Source organism: Rattus norvegicus, chromosome 17 (assembly GCF_036323735.1).
Source record: "Rattus norvegicus strain BN/NHsdMcwi chromosome 17, GRCr8, whole genome shotgun sequence".
Lineage (NCBI taxonomy): Eukaryota > Metazoa > Chordata > Mammalia > Rodentia > Muridae > Rattus > Rattus norvegicus.
Window position 1 is genome coordinate 42,147,827 of NC_086035.1, and position 16,182 is coordinate 42,164,008.

The window sequence follows — 16,182 nt, forward strand, 5'->3', positions numbered from 1 at the left end:
CCTCCTTTATCCCTGTCTTCCATCCAGCTCTCTAGTTAATCCTCCTATTCTAGTTTCCTATTTGTCCCTCCATAACAACTACATTTTGTTTCCCCTTCCTAGAGAGATCCTCTCTTCCACCTCTGTCCTTTACTAAATACCTAAGCTCTGTGGTTTTTCAGATTATAACTCACATATCAAAAGCTTAAAAGCAACACCCACACATAAGAGATAACAACATACAATATTAGTCATTTGCATCTGGGTTACTTCTCTCGGGATTATTTTTTCTACCTCCATCCATTTAACTGCAAATTTCAAAATATCATTTTGCTTAACAGCTGGATAATATTCCATTGTATAAATGTACCACATTTTCATTATTCATTCATCAGTAGACATCTAGGCTGTTTCTAATTTCTGAATTATTATGAATAGAACAACAATGAATATGAATCAGCTAATATCTCCATAGTAGGATATAGAGTCCTTTGTGTGTATGCCTCAGAGTGGTACAGATGTATCTTATTAGCCTGTTTGTTTGTTTGTAACAAGCTGTCTCTGCATAGCCCTGGCTATCCTGGAACTCACAATGTAGACCACCAGACTTCCCTCAAACTTACAGAGGTCTGCCTGCATCTGCCTCCCAAGTTCTGGGATAGAGACATGCGCCATCATGCCAGTTTTAGCTGTATTTTGAGGAAAATCTATTTCCAGCTTCCCGAGGAACTGCCACACTAATTTCCATGGTGGCTGCACATGTTTGGATTCCCACTAACAATGAGTAAGCTTTCCCCTTTCCCCACATCCTTGGCCCATGTTCTGTCATTTGCTTTATAGAGCTTGACCACTCTGATGCAAGTAAGATGAAATCTCAAAGTAGTTTTGATTTGTACTTCCCTGGTGGCTTAAAATGTTAAGCATTCTTAATTTCTTACCATCTCCATTTCATCTTTTGAGAGCTCTCTGTTTAGTACTGAAGCTGTTTTTAATTTTGTTGTTCTCTTAATGTTCAGTTTTTTTAATTCTTTATATACCTATTAGATATATAATTTGTAAACAGTTTTTCCCATCCTGCTGTTTTGCCAAATGACAATGTCCTTTGCTGTACAGAGGTTATTAGCTTCATGGGGTTCTGTTTTACTAATCTTACTGCCTGTCCTGTCAGTGTCCTATTCTGAAAGTCTTCTCTGAGCCAATGATTCCAAACCTATCTCTGACTCTGTCTTTTATCAGATTCTGGGTAATCTGGTCTTGTGGGAGTTTTTATGTGCATGGTGATAAACATGAATCTATTTTGATTCTTGTATATGCAGCTGTCCTGTTTGCAAGCATTTGGGATGCAGATGCAGTCAGACTTCTGTCTCTTCTTCAGTTTGTGTTTTGCTTCTTTGTCAACAATCAGTGGTCCATAGGTGTGTGAACTTTTTCATGAGTCCTCAGTTCCATTCCATTGATCAGTGAGTCTGGTTTTGTGTAGACACCACGCTGTTTTTATTACCATGGCTCCATGATACAGCTTGAAATCTGGGGTAATCTTCAACAGTTCTTTTCATCATTCAGGATTGTTTCAGCTCTTCTCAGGATGGTTGTTGTTTTTGTTTTGTTTTGTTTTAATTTCCTGCTTACAGTTCTATTTTTTTCTTTTTTCTTTTTTTCCCGAGCTGAGGACGGAACCCAGGGCCTTGTGCTTGCTAGGCAAGCCCTCTACCACTGAGCTAAATCCCCAACCCTTGTTTTAATTTCCATATGAATTTGATTTTTTCAATTTCTATGAAGAATTCTGCTGGAATTTTGATGGTGATTGCATTGAATCTGTAAATTGATTTTGGCAAGAAAATTTCATTTTCACAATAGGAAATCTACCAATCCTTGAGCATGGGTGGCCTTTCCATCTTCTAGTGTCCTCTTCAATTTCTTTCTTCTGTGTCTTAAAGATTTTGTTTCTAAATTCCAGGATGTTTCCTGAGGATAACAATATTTATCAATTAACAATGTTTCTCTGATTCTTGCTCCATTGTATGTAGAAAGGCTATCTATTTTCATGTGTTCAGCTTGTATCATGGAATTTTGCTGAAAAATTTATAGCTCTAGAAGTTTCCTTCTGAAGTCTTTAAGGACTTTTTTTTTTCTTTTCTTTTTTTCGGAGCTGGGGACCGAACCCAGGGCCTTGCGCTTGCTAGGCAAGCGCTCTACCACTGAGCTAAATCCCCAACCCCTTTTGGACTTTTATGAATAAAATGTCACCTTTCCTTTTTGTATCCCCTTCAGTTTTTATAAGACTTTAAATATTATATTCAATAGGTTGGAAAAAATAATCATCCTTGCTTTGCTCCTGATATTAGTGTAAATGCTCTGAGTTTCTGGTTTATTGTTGGCTATAAGACTGCTGTGAATTTCTATTATAATATTAGGATATGTGCTTTGCATTCTTACTGTCCAGGACTTTTGTCATAAAGGGATGTGAATGTTCTTAAAGTTCCACTACTACATCTAATGAGATGACGGTATCTCTGGTCCTTTAGACTGTTCATGCACTGATTATGTTTACTGATTTACATATTTGAACCACCCTTGCAACTCTGGGATGAAGCTAATATGATCAGGGTAGAAAACTTTTTTTGATATGCTCTAAGATTTAGTTTGCAAGTATTTTATTTAGAATCTTTGTGCCTACGTCCACAATCGATATTTATCTATAAAGTTTTACTGGATCTTTGCAGTTTTGGTATGGACTAATAATAGCTTTGTAAAAAGAATTAGGAAATGCTTCTTCAGTTACTGTTTTGTGGAATAATTAGAGTATTATTCATTCTTCTTTGAAGGTTTGGTAGAATTCTGCACTGAATCTATCTGCTCAGGCCTTTTTGAGGGGGACAGGACTTCTAACCTAAGGACAAGAGATATAGAAGAGAGCAAAGATTCCCAACTTAAAGGTCCAGTAAATATCTTCAACAAAATTATAGAAAAAAATTTCTCTAACCTAAAGAAAGAGATGCCCATGAACATACAATAAGCCAATAGATTGGACCAGAAAAGGAATTCCTCCCATCACATAATAGTCAAAACACCAAATGTACAAAACAAAGAATGAATACTAAAAGCAATAAGGGAAAATGGCCAAGTAACATTAAAGGCAGACCTTTCAAAATTACACCAGACTTCTCAAAAGAGATTATGAAAGCGAGAGGATCCTGGGCAGATGTCATACAGAACCTAAGAGAACACAAGTGCCACCCAGGCTACTATATCCAGCAAAGTTCTCAGTTACCATAGATGAAGAAACCATGATATCCCATGACAAAACTAAATTTACACAATAACTTTCCACAAATTCAGCCCTACAAAGGATAAAAAATGGAAAACTCCAACACAAAGAGGAAAACTACACCCTAGAAAAAGCATGAGAATAATTTTCTTCAAAAAACCCTAAAGAAGAGAGACACACAAACATACTTCCACCTCTAACAACAAAAATAACAGGAAACAACACTTACTATTCCTTAATATTTCTTAACACCAATAGTCTCAATTACCCAATAAAAAGACATAGATTAAAAGATTGGATATGTGAAAAGGACCCAGCATCTGGTTGCAAAAAGGAAATGCACCTCAGTGACAAAGACAGACACTACCTCAGAGTAAAAGACTGGAAAAAAAATTTTCCAAGCAAATGGTCCCAAGAAACAAGCTGTACTCTAATAAAATTGACTTTCAATCCAAAGTTATCAAAAAAAGATAAAGAAGGACACTTCATACTCCTCACAGGAAAAATCTACCAAGATGAACTCTCAATTTTCAACATCTATGTTCCAAAAGCAAGGGCACCCACATTCATTAAAAAAAAAAGTTTACTAAAGTTCGAAACATATATTTCACTATACACAATAGTAGTGGGAGATTTCAACACTCCACTTCTATCAGATCATGGAAACAGAAATTAAACACAGCGAAACTAACAGAAGTTATGACCTCTTTTCCTCCTTGGGCGTCTGAAGGCAAGATGGGTCACTAGCAGCTCTACTGGAGTCATCCTCGGAAGTTTGGCCAGGGTTCTTGCTCTTGCTGTGTCTGCTCTAACTGCCATGGTCTGATCCGTAAATACAGGCTGAACATGTGCCGAGAGTGCTTCCAACAGTACGCGAAGGACATAGGCTTCATTAAGTTGGACTAAGCGACCTGAATGGATTATTCAACTGTCTACCCAGTAAAACTGACTGTCTAACCAGTGATACTAATCATGCTAGTCTTTGTACACACAGAATAAAAAAAGTGAAGGCAAAAAAAAAAGAAAAGAAAAAAAAAAGAAGTTATGAACCAAATAGATCTAAGAGATATTTACAGAACATTTCACCCTAAAACAAAAGAATATGCCTTTTTCTCAGCAACTCACGGTACCTTCTCCAAAATTGACCATATGATTGATCATAAAACAGGCCTCAACACATACAAGAAGATTGAAATAATTCAATGCATCTTATCAGATCACCACAGACTGGTCTTCAATAACAACATAACCAACAGAAAGCCCACAGACACATGGAAACTGAACAAATATCTACTCAATGATAATTTGGTCAAGGAGGAAATAAAGAAAGAATTTAAAGACTTTTTAGAATTTAATGAAAATGAAGGCACAACCTAACCAAACTTATGGGACACAATGAAAGTAGTGCTAAGAAGAAAACTCATAGCTCTGAGTGCCTTCAAAAGGAAACAGAGAGAGCATACACTTGCAGCTTGACAGTACACCTGAAAACTCTAGAACAAAAAGAAGCAAATACAACCAAGAGATGGAGATAAAGAGAAAAAAATTAAACTCAGAGCTGAAATCAACCAAGTAGAAACAAACAAACAAACAAACAAACAAACAAAAAAACTATGCAAAGAATCAACAAAACTAGGACTAGGTTCGTTGAGAAAATCAACAAAACCAGGACTTGGTTTATTGAGAAAATCAACAAGATAGATAAATCCTTATCCAGACTAATCAGAGGGCACAGAAACAGTATCCAAATTAACAAAATCAGAAATGAGAAGGGAGAAATAACAATAGAAACAGAGGAAATTCAAAAAGATCGTCAGATCCTATTGCAAAAGCCTATACTCAACAAACCTGGAATATCTGGATGTAATGGACAATTTTCAGAGAGATACCAGGTAACAAAGTTAAATCATGATCAGATAAATCATCTAAACAGTCCCATAACCCCTAAAGAAATAGAAGCAGTCATTAAAAGTATCCCAATCAAAAAACACCCAGGACCAGATGGGTTTAGGGCACAATTCTATCAGACCTTCAAAGAAGACCTACTATCAATACTCTTCAAACTATTCCTCAAACTAGAAACAGAAGGAACACTACCAAATTCATTCTTTGAAGCCACAATTATGCTCACACCTAAACCACACAAAGACCTACAAAACAAGAGAACTTCAGACCAATTTCTCTTATGAATATCGATGCAAAAATACTCAATAAAATTCTTTCAAACTGAATCCAAGAACATATCAGAACAATCATCCATCATGATCAAGTGGCTTCATTCCAGGAATGCAGAGATGATTCAATATATAGAAATGCATAATGTAATCCACTATGTAAACAAACACAAAGAAAAAAAAAAGCACATGAGCATCTCATTAGATGCTGACAAAGTTCAACACCCCTTCATGATAAAAGTCTTGGAAATATCAGGAATTCAAGGCCCATACCTAACTGAAGTAAAAGCAATATACAGCAAACCAGTAGCCAACAACAAACTAAATGGAGAGTAACTTGAAGCAATCCCACTAAAATCAGGGACTAGACAAGGCTGCCCACTCTCTCCCTACCTATTCAATATAGTACGTGATGTCCTACCTAGAGCAATTAGAGAGTAAACAGAGGTCAAAGGGATACAAATTGGAAGGAAGAAGTCAAAATATCACTATTTGAGGATGATAGGATAGTATAATTAAGTGACCCCAAAAATTCCACTGGAGAACTCCTACACCTGATGAACAACTTCCACAAAGTGGCTGGGTATAACATTAACTCAAACAAATTAGTAGCCTTTCTCTATTCAAAGGATAAACAGGTGGAGAAAAATTAGAGAAATGACACCCTTCACAATAGTCCCAAATAACAAAGAAGCCTTGGTGTAACTATAAGCAAGTAAAAATCTGTATGACAAGAACTTCAAGTCTCTGAAGAAAGAAATTGAAAAGATCTCAGAAGATGGAAAGATTTCTCAAGCTCATTGACAGAATTTATATAGTAAAAAATCACCATCTTGCTGAAAGCAGTCTACAGATTTACTGCAATCCTCACCAAAATTCCAACTCAATTCTTCATAGAGTTAGAAGGAGCAATTTGCAAATCCCTTTGGAATAACAAAAAGCCCAGGAGAGCAAAAGCTATTCTCAACAACAAAGAACTTCTGGGGGAGTCACCATCCCTCACCTCAAGCTGTATCACAGAGCAATCCCCGCATGGTATTGGTACAGAGACAGGCAGGTGGATCAATGGAATAGAATTGAAAACCCAGAAGTGAATCTGCACACCTATGGTCACTTGATCTTTGACGAAAGAGCTAAAACTGTCCACTGGAGAAAAGACAGTATTTTCAACAAATGGTGCTGGTTCAACCAGTGGTCAGCATGTAGAAGTATGCAAATCAATCCATTTTATCTCCTTGTACAAAGTTCAAGTCCAAGTGGATCAAAGACCTCCACATAAAACCAGATACACCGAAACTAATAGAAGAGAAAGTGGGCAAGGGCCTCAAACACATAGGCACAATGGAAACATTCCTGAACAAGAACTGGCAAATGGGACATCATAAAATTGTAAGGCTTCTGTAAGGCAGAGGATGTAGCAGAGGTTTGCCTTACTTGTCAGTGGGAGGGAAGGCCCTTGGTCCTGGGGAGGCTCAATGCCCCAGCAAAAGGGAATGCTATGATGGTGAGGCTGGAGTTGGTGGGTAGGTGGGTGAGCACCATCATAGAGGCAGGGAGGAAAGGGGATGGAGGTTTTCAAAAGGGAAACTGGGAAAGGGGATAACATTTTAAATGTAAATAGATAAAAATAACCAATAATTAACATTTTAAATGTAAATAGATAAAAATAACCAATAATTAAAAAAAAGAAACATTCAGAGTATCCACTGTTTGCCCTGTATGTGGGATAGTGTACCTAAATTAGAAGGTGCTTGAATGTGCTTTTTTTCCCAGCCATGAACTTCCTCAGGCAGGCTAACTTCATTAAAGAAAATGTGATCACTTAGCACTCAGTTCTGGAAATGCAAGGACACGGTGCCTGGCATCAACTCTGCACTTAGAAGATTTCATGCCAGAGCATTAGGAATATATAGTGAATATATAGGAATATATAGTGAAGAAAGCACGTGATCACATTTCCAAACAGAACGCCAAAGACAAAGTCAGATCTTATATTCCCTTCTGAGGACAAGCACAAATTGTCTAAGGACTGCACTTCTTAAAGGTCCCAGAACTTGTTCATGACACTGAGCCAAGATGTGTTGGACTAAGCTCCCAACACGAGTCCTTAGGGATAAACACAATATGTAGGTAATCGTAGATAGCATCATATAGAACCAATCTGATGGAGAATGTGGAGACTGTACTATGTTCACTGTACCCTTAATACAAAACCAGGTTCTACCCAGTTCTGCCATCCTTTCTCTGAGCATTTTGCATTCTTTTCATGTTGCGGTAAAAATAAAAAGCGGAGGAGGCAGTTCTTGCCCGTAGCCTTGTGGTTTGGTTCCCGCTAGTTCTGGTTCCAGCTTGCCATTGGAAGTAGCCTTAATTTATCTCAGCAGCTCCACACTGCCCCCAAGTACTTTCTGACCAGGCAGGTCGCTGCCACGTCAGTTTCATACAGAGACCGCCTATCTCACGGCTCTTTTACTGTAGACTTTGTTCACATTCCCAGCATCTGACCCCTAATAGTTTTAGTATAAACTCCCAACAACCCGTTAAAATCAAGCCTCAACAAAAAAAGTTTCAATGACCCACTGGAGCCAGAACTAGTGGGAACCAGACCTCTAGGGTATGCATGGAAACTGGTTCCGCCACCTTTTATTTTTACCAAAACATTTTTAGAGTGTTCTTCAGTCTTATACAGGAATTCGGTATCTCTGCCTCACCAACCCTAGACATTAGAACTAAGGTATTCTCACGATTGTGAGAGGATCCATGTGCCAAGCAAAGCAAAGCCACGGCTAGATGGATCAGTATAGAGTGAGTTTTTAAATATATAAAAATGGGGACCATTATGCTGGAAATCAGAATTCATATTCTTAGGATGTCACTAAATGTCCTGCCAATGGGGAAGCAGGAAGAGACCATAGGTTCCATTTGTGACAAGAAAGCTAGAATGAGGCATTAGTATTAGAAAGGGTCTCTAGAAAACAGAATGCAGTAGATGAAGGGTGATGGTAAATATTCCAGAAATCAACAAGAAAAAGAAAGGGGTGTTTGTTTGGTTTGGGTTTTTTGTTGTTGTTGTTGTCTTTTGTTTTGTTTTGTTTTTAGATGTAGCAGTAAGATAACCTGAGAAAACAAGCTGAGAAAGTGGACCATCATTCAATGATAAAGAGAAAATGCAGAAACTGAGGAGTAAAAAATGTACCTCTTCTGACATAACCAAGTATTGAATATCTTCTATGGTTTCTTTTTAACTCTATTGATGTAACCAGGGTAGTGAGAAATTCAGACATCAGAGTTAACTGCCCTAGAGTGAGAGATACAATATACACCTATGAAAATCAGGTTAGTAATCCATGGCTGTGCATGCCTATGTTTTAGACAAGTGATGTTCAAGGGGAAACCTTTCTCCCTTATTGTGCATAGGGGCGTCTGAGGTCAGAAGAGGACTAAGGTAGAAAATAAGGAACAGCCATGAAGCAAGACAGTGTTGAGTATCTAGTAGTTAGGATTGGGCGCTCTACTGTTCGATTTCTGATCAGGGAGCCTAGTGTTAGGCAGGATGTCCGGATACATGGAGAGAGCAAGAGAGTGAGAGCGAGAGCGAGAGTGGGGGTGGGGATTCAAGGGAGGAGAGACAAAGTTTGCCAGATTTCTGATGGAGAAAAGTTGACCAGCCATATAAGATCTTGAAACAGAGTGGCCACACAGTCAGGGATGTAATGAACCAACTAAAGTTTAGGGCACATGGGGAGATGTGGGGATAAGAATATTGATAAAAGACAGGATTTTGTAGGCTGGAGACAGTAGTGCCCAGCAATTGTGTCAGAAGACAAGTTGAACATGAGCAACTCCCCCCCCCCCCCCGTGTGTGTGTGTGTGTGTGTGTGTGTGTGTGTGTGTGTGTCTTTTGTCTGTGGATTCAAGGGAAGCTGGGTAGTGCAGTCCTCTCCACGAACTTAGGCAGGGTATTTATTGAAAGCAACACACAACAGATGGCACGCAACAGGGAAGGCAAGAATCCACTATTAATTTAGTAATTCTCGGATAGATCACCCAGAAGGATGGATATAAGTCTAGGAAGAGGGAAAATTGGTTTCTCAGTGAGCAGAGCTGAGTGGCTCCAGCAGCAGCAAGCTTAAACAGAGGAACACAGGGGGAGCCTCAGCTCCCAGACACTGGGATCCCCTGCTGTGAAAAGAGACGGGATGGATACTCTGAGGCAGAGAACTAAACAGTAAAGGCCATCTGCTTCTTACAAGCAAGTCATCATAGGATAGAATTCTAAAGTTTGGTTTAATTGTTCTTAAAGATAGAATTGAACACAGATTTTCCTGAGTCACATTGGAAATTCTTTTAGAGGTTGGGAACTAATACAAATAGTTTGGGGTCCAGGTGCTAGGAGCTCCTGCTGTGCAAGAGACTGGTTGCTCAGAGGAAGGCAAAGAGAGGCAGATTGTAAAGGCTACTGGCCTTCAAGGAGTAGACAATCAAAGGATAGAGAAAAATAAAATTTGATTTAATTGTTTAAGTAGAAGGGAGTATAATGGTGATTGTTTAAATGTTCTCAAGTATACAGATATTTTAAGCTCTGCAGAAAGGAGAAGTTAGGAAGATTGAATGAAAAAAATGCTTTAGAGGAGATTTGAAAAGGTCTTGCCAGGACAATACTCAAATTCTTTGAACGTGGGCTCCACCGGAATTCTGGAATAATTTATCCTGGTATCACAGATTAGAAGCCTAAGAATAGGCTTATACGGTGAGTATAATAATTTAATAAGGGTTGGGGATTTAGCTCAGTGGTAAAGCGCTTGCCTAGCAAGCACAAGGCCCTGAGTTCGGTCCTCAGCTCTGAAAAAAAAAAGATGAAAATTACATTAGGTGAATAAAAGTTATTTAAAAAAATAATTTAATAAAAAATAATTACAGAGAAATGAATATATTGAGGCATTCTATTTAGAAAATTAGATTGAAGCCAATGGATAGGGTGCCTAACCTATCTCAGACAGTAGAAATTTAGACCTTGGAAATTATATAAAGAGAGAGCCTGGAAATAGGCTCATAGAGTAAGTAGATAGAGATATTAAATAAATAATTTAGGCCTTCATCTCATGATGGTTGGGACAGAGGAGAGTAGAAGCACTGCCTCAACAGATAGTGTTTGTTTAGATTGTTTTATTTGCTTTGAATTTTTTAGTTATCAAAATGAGTGTGATCTTGAATTTGGTGGTTACATTAAAATCCTTCTGGTAGAGAGGTCAAGCTAAACATTTAATGATTTCTGGGGAGAAAGTCTCTGCATTTGTGTTGACAGGAAAGAAGACATGTCTTTGGACTCCTTCCAGAGTGATATGGATCAGACATGGCAGGGGGAGACTTCCTGAAGAACTATACAAGTTTGAGAAAAATCAAATAGGACAGGCAAAGATTCATTGTGCCATCCTTCACATGGCATGAATGAAGACTTATTATAATTACTTATTAATACATTTAACTCGTAAAAAAGACAGTTGTTCACCTGCTCAAACAAGGAGCAAAATTTCAACCTTACCTTGCACAATCTATATGAATATCTTAATGGTACTAAAATTTTGGTTGTGAGATTCATAGATTACAGACTGTACACTTTTAGCAAGATTCATCCTCAGAGATTGCTGAACTGACTTGCTGCCCCAAACAGCTTTGGGGACTGTCATAGGTTCCAAGTCAACTTGCCTCATTCAACCATTCAACCTTTTAGATGGACCTAGTCAGACCAGTCAAGCCCTGAATCTTCTAAGCATACAGAGACTGGAAAACAGATGCTAAAGCTAGCTTTCTTAAGTATAACCAAATTTTCTAATTTTCCTATCTGTCCCCAGTCCTTTAAAAAATTTTTACAGGTTAGAGAGATGGTCCTGAGTTTAATACCCGGTTACCACAGGGTGGCTCACAACCATCTGTAATGGGGATCCGATACCCTCTTCTGGTGTGTCAGAAGACAGCAACGGTGTACTCACATACATAAAATAAATAAATAAATCTTAAAAAAAAAAGAATTTTTCATTGCCCCTGTTCAGCAGGAATAAGTTGTGGGAATTCATCAACTCAATTCCATGGCTTTGAGAGTCTGGTAATGATTATTTTACAAATTATAGAAAAGTTGTAATTTTTAAGGGATAATTTTGGAATGGTCATAATTTTGAACAGGGAAGAAATAGTTAGGACACAATTGGTAGCCATAATCTTAGTTGGTAGAAATTTTTATAATGGATGTGAAGTTGAAGTTATAATTACTTACACTGGTACAGAATAGATTTAAGGTTTTTGTTGGTATGCATTTCTTATATTGATAAAAATTTGAGATAGGCATTGTGCCTATGCAACACATTTAAGAATACAAAGCTTAGATGCAGTTTTTCTGCATGCCATTATGAACTGTTTTTAGATGATTAATTAATACAACTTAAAGGCCAGATAGCAAACTCATGGTTATGTAGGATTCTGATTTAATCATAAAAGATATTATATATCTTTATATATATGTGTGTGTGTAAAAATAGACAAGGCTTAACAGTTCAGATTACCATATATATATGTATATATATATATATATATCGTATTTACCATATATATGGTATATATATGGTATATAGTCTTCAAGAACATCAGAAATTCACAGACTATGACATTTAATGTTATTTAATCATTTGTCAATGAGACATGTCTGCTATTGACAGCACCCCAGAAATTGAGCATCTTTATCACCAGGTGAGGTAGCCCCGGTCAGAAATTGCCTATTTCATGTGCAGACAAAACACTTTCCAGGAAAAGGACACATTATAGAGAATGGTCAACTGTTGACTCTTGACTCTGCCAATACAGGGCAAGTAGTCCTTAATAATTCTGCTTTGTAAAAGTCTGTTAGATGATCCTGGGCCAGAGGCTGATGACTGATGCTCCAATGTTTTGAGGAATTAGGGGACTGTGCAGGTAGTCAGCTGTCTCTACGATTGTTTAAATTTGAGAAGCTATATTTGGTGCTTTCTATATACCCAGGTAATATCTAAGTTGTTCTCAGACTTATGATGGGGTTGAAGAATAGTTTTAGTCTCATAACCAAACTCAAGTTGTTTAACATTGAGAGAGAGATTATAGAGTGGAAGACATGATTTTTAGATGGTGTTACAAGCCAAAATATAAATAAACACAATCTAGGGATATAGTCATAATTCTTTAAGTTAGGAGTGATGGTAGAGTCCTTGATCTAACTGACAAATATGATAGATTAAATATTGTTTTATATCATACTGTGTAATTTGCATGATTGTTGTGGTTTTGTTCAATTTATGTCTGGGAGAAGAGGGTTGTTTTTAAATATTTTATTGGACAGAAAAGGTGCGGTATAGGGGTGATTCTGATGCTGTTTTGTTCCCCAATTGTTTCTGGATCTGTTAGTAAAGAAGCCATGGGCCAATTGCTGGGTGAAAGGATAGGCAGAACTTCTGGGTCCCTGGAGGAAGAGACTCAGATGCAAGGGAGGAGAGACAGAGTTTGCCAGATTTCTCATGGAGAAAAGTTGACCAGCCATGTAAGATCTGGAAACAGAGTGGCCACACAGGCTGCTCCTACAGACAGATAGTCTGGGTTGTAATGAACCACCTAAAGTTTAGGGCAAGTGGAGAGGTATAGAGATAAGAATATTGATACGGGCACAATTTTCTAGGCTGGAGACAGTAGCTCCCAGCAATTGTGTTAGAAGGCAAGTTGAAAATGAGCAACTATGTGTGTCTTTTATCCGTGGATAAAGGGCAGTTGGGTGGGAGTTGGTAGCACAGCCTGTTCCCAGACTTTAGGTGGAATATCGAAAGCAATATGATAGGACAAGTACAAGGAAAAGTGGGGTGGATGAGTTTGGATGGACTGAGAAATCCCAGCAGAACCAAGGAAACCCAACTCTTAACTTCTTTCTTTATTGTTTGTCCATACTATTCTTTTGTATGGAATGCAAGAAAGTTAATTTTTTCTCACATTCTTATTCTCATTTGCCTCAGTGTTCCTGGATGAAAGCAAAAATCCCCAGGCAGTCCTTGAAGTACATTCTGGCTAGGTTCCTCTGGGCCTAGCAGCCAAGGTAGAATAGTGTAGCATCCGTCTCCTCCATCTCTTAGCCTCCTTCCAGCTGCAGTGATTTCTGCCTCATATTGTAAGCTACTCATGAGGACACTCTGTGTACTCAGTCTCAGCAGAGAGGCCATGGAGAGCCCGTGTTGGGCTTTATTATCGCCCTCCTCAATGTCAACTACTCCACCTTTAGTCAAATGTTCATGATCACTGCCGTTCATTTTTCTTAGTGAGCATTGACTTCCCGACCTTTCCTTGCTCCTTTCAGACACCAGGAAACAGACATTCAGAAACAGGAAACAAACAGTACTTTGTTTTCAATTTAATCTGCATATGACAGGGAGGAAGGGGATTCCCTCAACTGTCCTAGTTTTAGACTCAAGTGGCATTACACAGGGCATAGTTTTTGAAATTTTAATCCCGCTGAATGAGAGCAAAGACCATTACCCAAATTATCCAAATTTATGGCAAGCTTTATTATATGTGCACAATATATAAAAAGAGTGGCAACTGCCTCTCCCCAAACTTGAGATTTGAAAGGTCAACCCAAAAATCAAGAGGGGGTTTTTATATTCCCAGAATTAAAAGGCTAAGGAATTTCCAAGTGTTGGGGGATTTTAGGAGTAATCATTTTGGTTATGTAGAAACTTGGCAAAACATCTCAAAATTATTTCAAAAACATCTCAAAATTATTTGGCAGAATACCTTATCAAGGTGGAGGTTAGGATACCACCAGGGACTATAGTGGTTTGAATAGGAAAAGCTCCCATTGACCCATGTGTTTGAATGCCTGGCCCATAGGGAATGGCATTATTAGAAGGTGTGGCCTTGTTAGAGTAGGTATCACATTGCTGGAGGAAGTGTGTCACTGTGGGGACAGGCTTTAAAGTCTCAGAAGCTCAAGTCAGTTCTCCTCCTGGTGCCTATAGATCAAGATGTAGAACTTTCAGCTCCTTCTCCAGCACCATGACTGCCTTCATGTTGCCATGTTTTCTGCCATGATGATAATGGACTAAACCTCTGAATTGTAAGCCATCTCTAATTAAATGTTTTCCTTTATAAGAGTTTCCATGGTCATAGTGCCTCTACACAGCAATAGAAATCCTAACACAGGGAGTGAGTCAAATTCCAGAGTATAGTACATGTCATAATTCCAAAAGTGGGTCAAGACATGGGTCAAACCTAAGTTTTACAGAAAACAGGAATAAACTTATTTTTACCTTGTAACAATCTGGCTTCTACTCTTAAGACGGAGTCAGACTGGTCTATCAGAATACTTTTCAGGAGAAGGAAAGGGTGGACCCAGAAAAAAGAAAATAAAGTACAAGGAACCTAAATAGGAACAACCAACATTTTTGGGATTTCACTTCTCTGCCATAGGCCAGGATAGCTGGTCAATTGTCATCTCCTTTTCTCTCAGAGTGACAAGTGTCTAACTGTTACTCGCATTGTTGCTCTACTTTCTGAATGTTTTAAAACTAAATAAACCACCAGGTATTTGACAATTGCCTGCCTTTACTCCTCTCTCACTCTGACATGCAGTGCCATATGGTCCTTATCCAGTAAGTGGCCCTGGTACTTTTTCTGTTGACGTTGAGACAGGTTCTGAGTTCACTCACTGCCTAGCCATTGTTAATTTCTGAGCACAGTTAATGTAATCAAGACAACCCCAGCCAGGGATAGTAGCACATACCTTGAATCCAAACACACAGAAGGCATTGGCAGGAGCATCTCTGTGAGTTCAAGGCCAGCCTGGTCTACATAGGGAGTTCCTGGACAGCCAGAGCTACATAGTGAGACCTGTCTTAAGAAAAAAAAAACCAAAAAAAACAAAACAAAACAAGAAGATAATCCCACACAGACCAGCCCACAGGCTCAACTGATAATCCCTCAAGGACACCCTGTTTCCCAGGCAATTGTAGATTATGCCAGACTGACAGAACCAACCATCACAGGAAGTATCAAGTATTTGTTTTCAATATCATCATTCTTTCCTCAGGGAACTTCCATTTCTTCCTTCAGCTTTCACTGCTGTCTTTGAAGTGCCTCGTGGCAATCAAGACAAGTCAAATCCAAAAGAATATTGGTGATCAAAGTGAAGTCACTCACAAAAAGGGAGAGGAACTGGATAGAAATGACATCCTTTGGATGACAAGACTAATTTCGGTGCAATGTCATGTCTTATCTATGGTTAAGAGTTCACAGCCTCATCTTATTAACTACTGTGTAAGACTAGAGAGAGTAACTGTGATGGTTTGCATATACTTTGCCCAGGGAGTGGCCCTATTAGAAGGTGTGACCTTGTTGGAGGAAGTGTGTCACTGTGGGGTGGGCTTGGAGACCCTCCTCCTAGCTGCCTGAGGGTGCTCAGTCTGTTCCTGGCTTCCTTCAAGTGAAGATGTAGAACTCTCAGCTACTCCTGCACCATGCCTGCCTAGATGCTGCCATGCTCTTGCCTTGATGATAATGGACTGAACCTCTGAACCTGCAAGCCAGCCCCAATCAAATGTTGTCCCTTATAAAACTTAATGTTGCCCCTTATAAAACTTACATTGGTCATGGTGTCTGTTCACAGCAATAAGACCCTAACTAAGACAATAACTTATCAGATATTGGTTAGGAGCCAAGAACTTAGGTTTTCACAAGAAGAGAAAGCACTAGTAACTG

The 16,182-nt window shown here is 38.6% G+C and overlaps 1 long non-coding RNA gene and 1 pseudogene across 6 annotated transcripts in view; one reads left to right on the plus strand and one right to left on the minus strand.

Annotated features, from left to right (window-relative positions):
• Positions 1 to 16,182, minus strand: part of LOC108348562 (uncharacterized) — an 87,524-nt gene that overhangs the window by 16,725 nt on the left and 54,617 nt on the right. The gene's annotated exons all lie outside the window — the stretch shown is intronic.
• LOC134482714 (small ribosomal subunit protein uS14-like) lies at positions 3,974 to 4,513 on the plus strand (annotated as a pseudogene).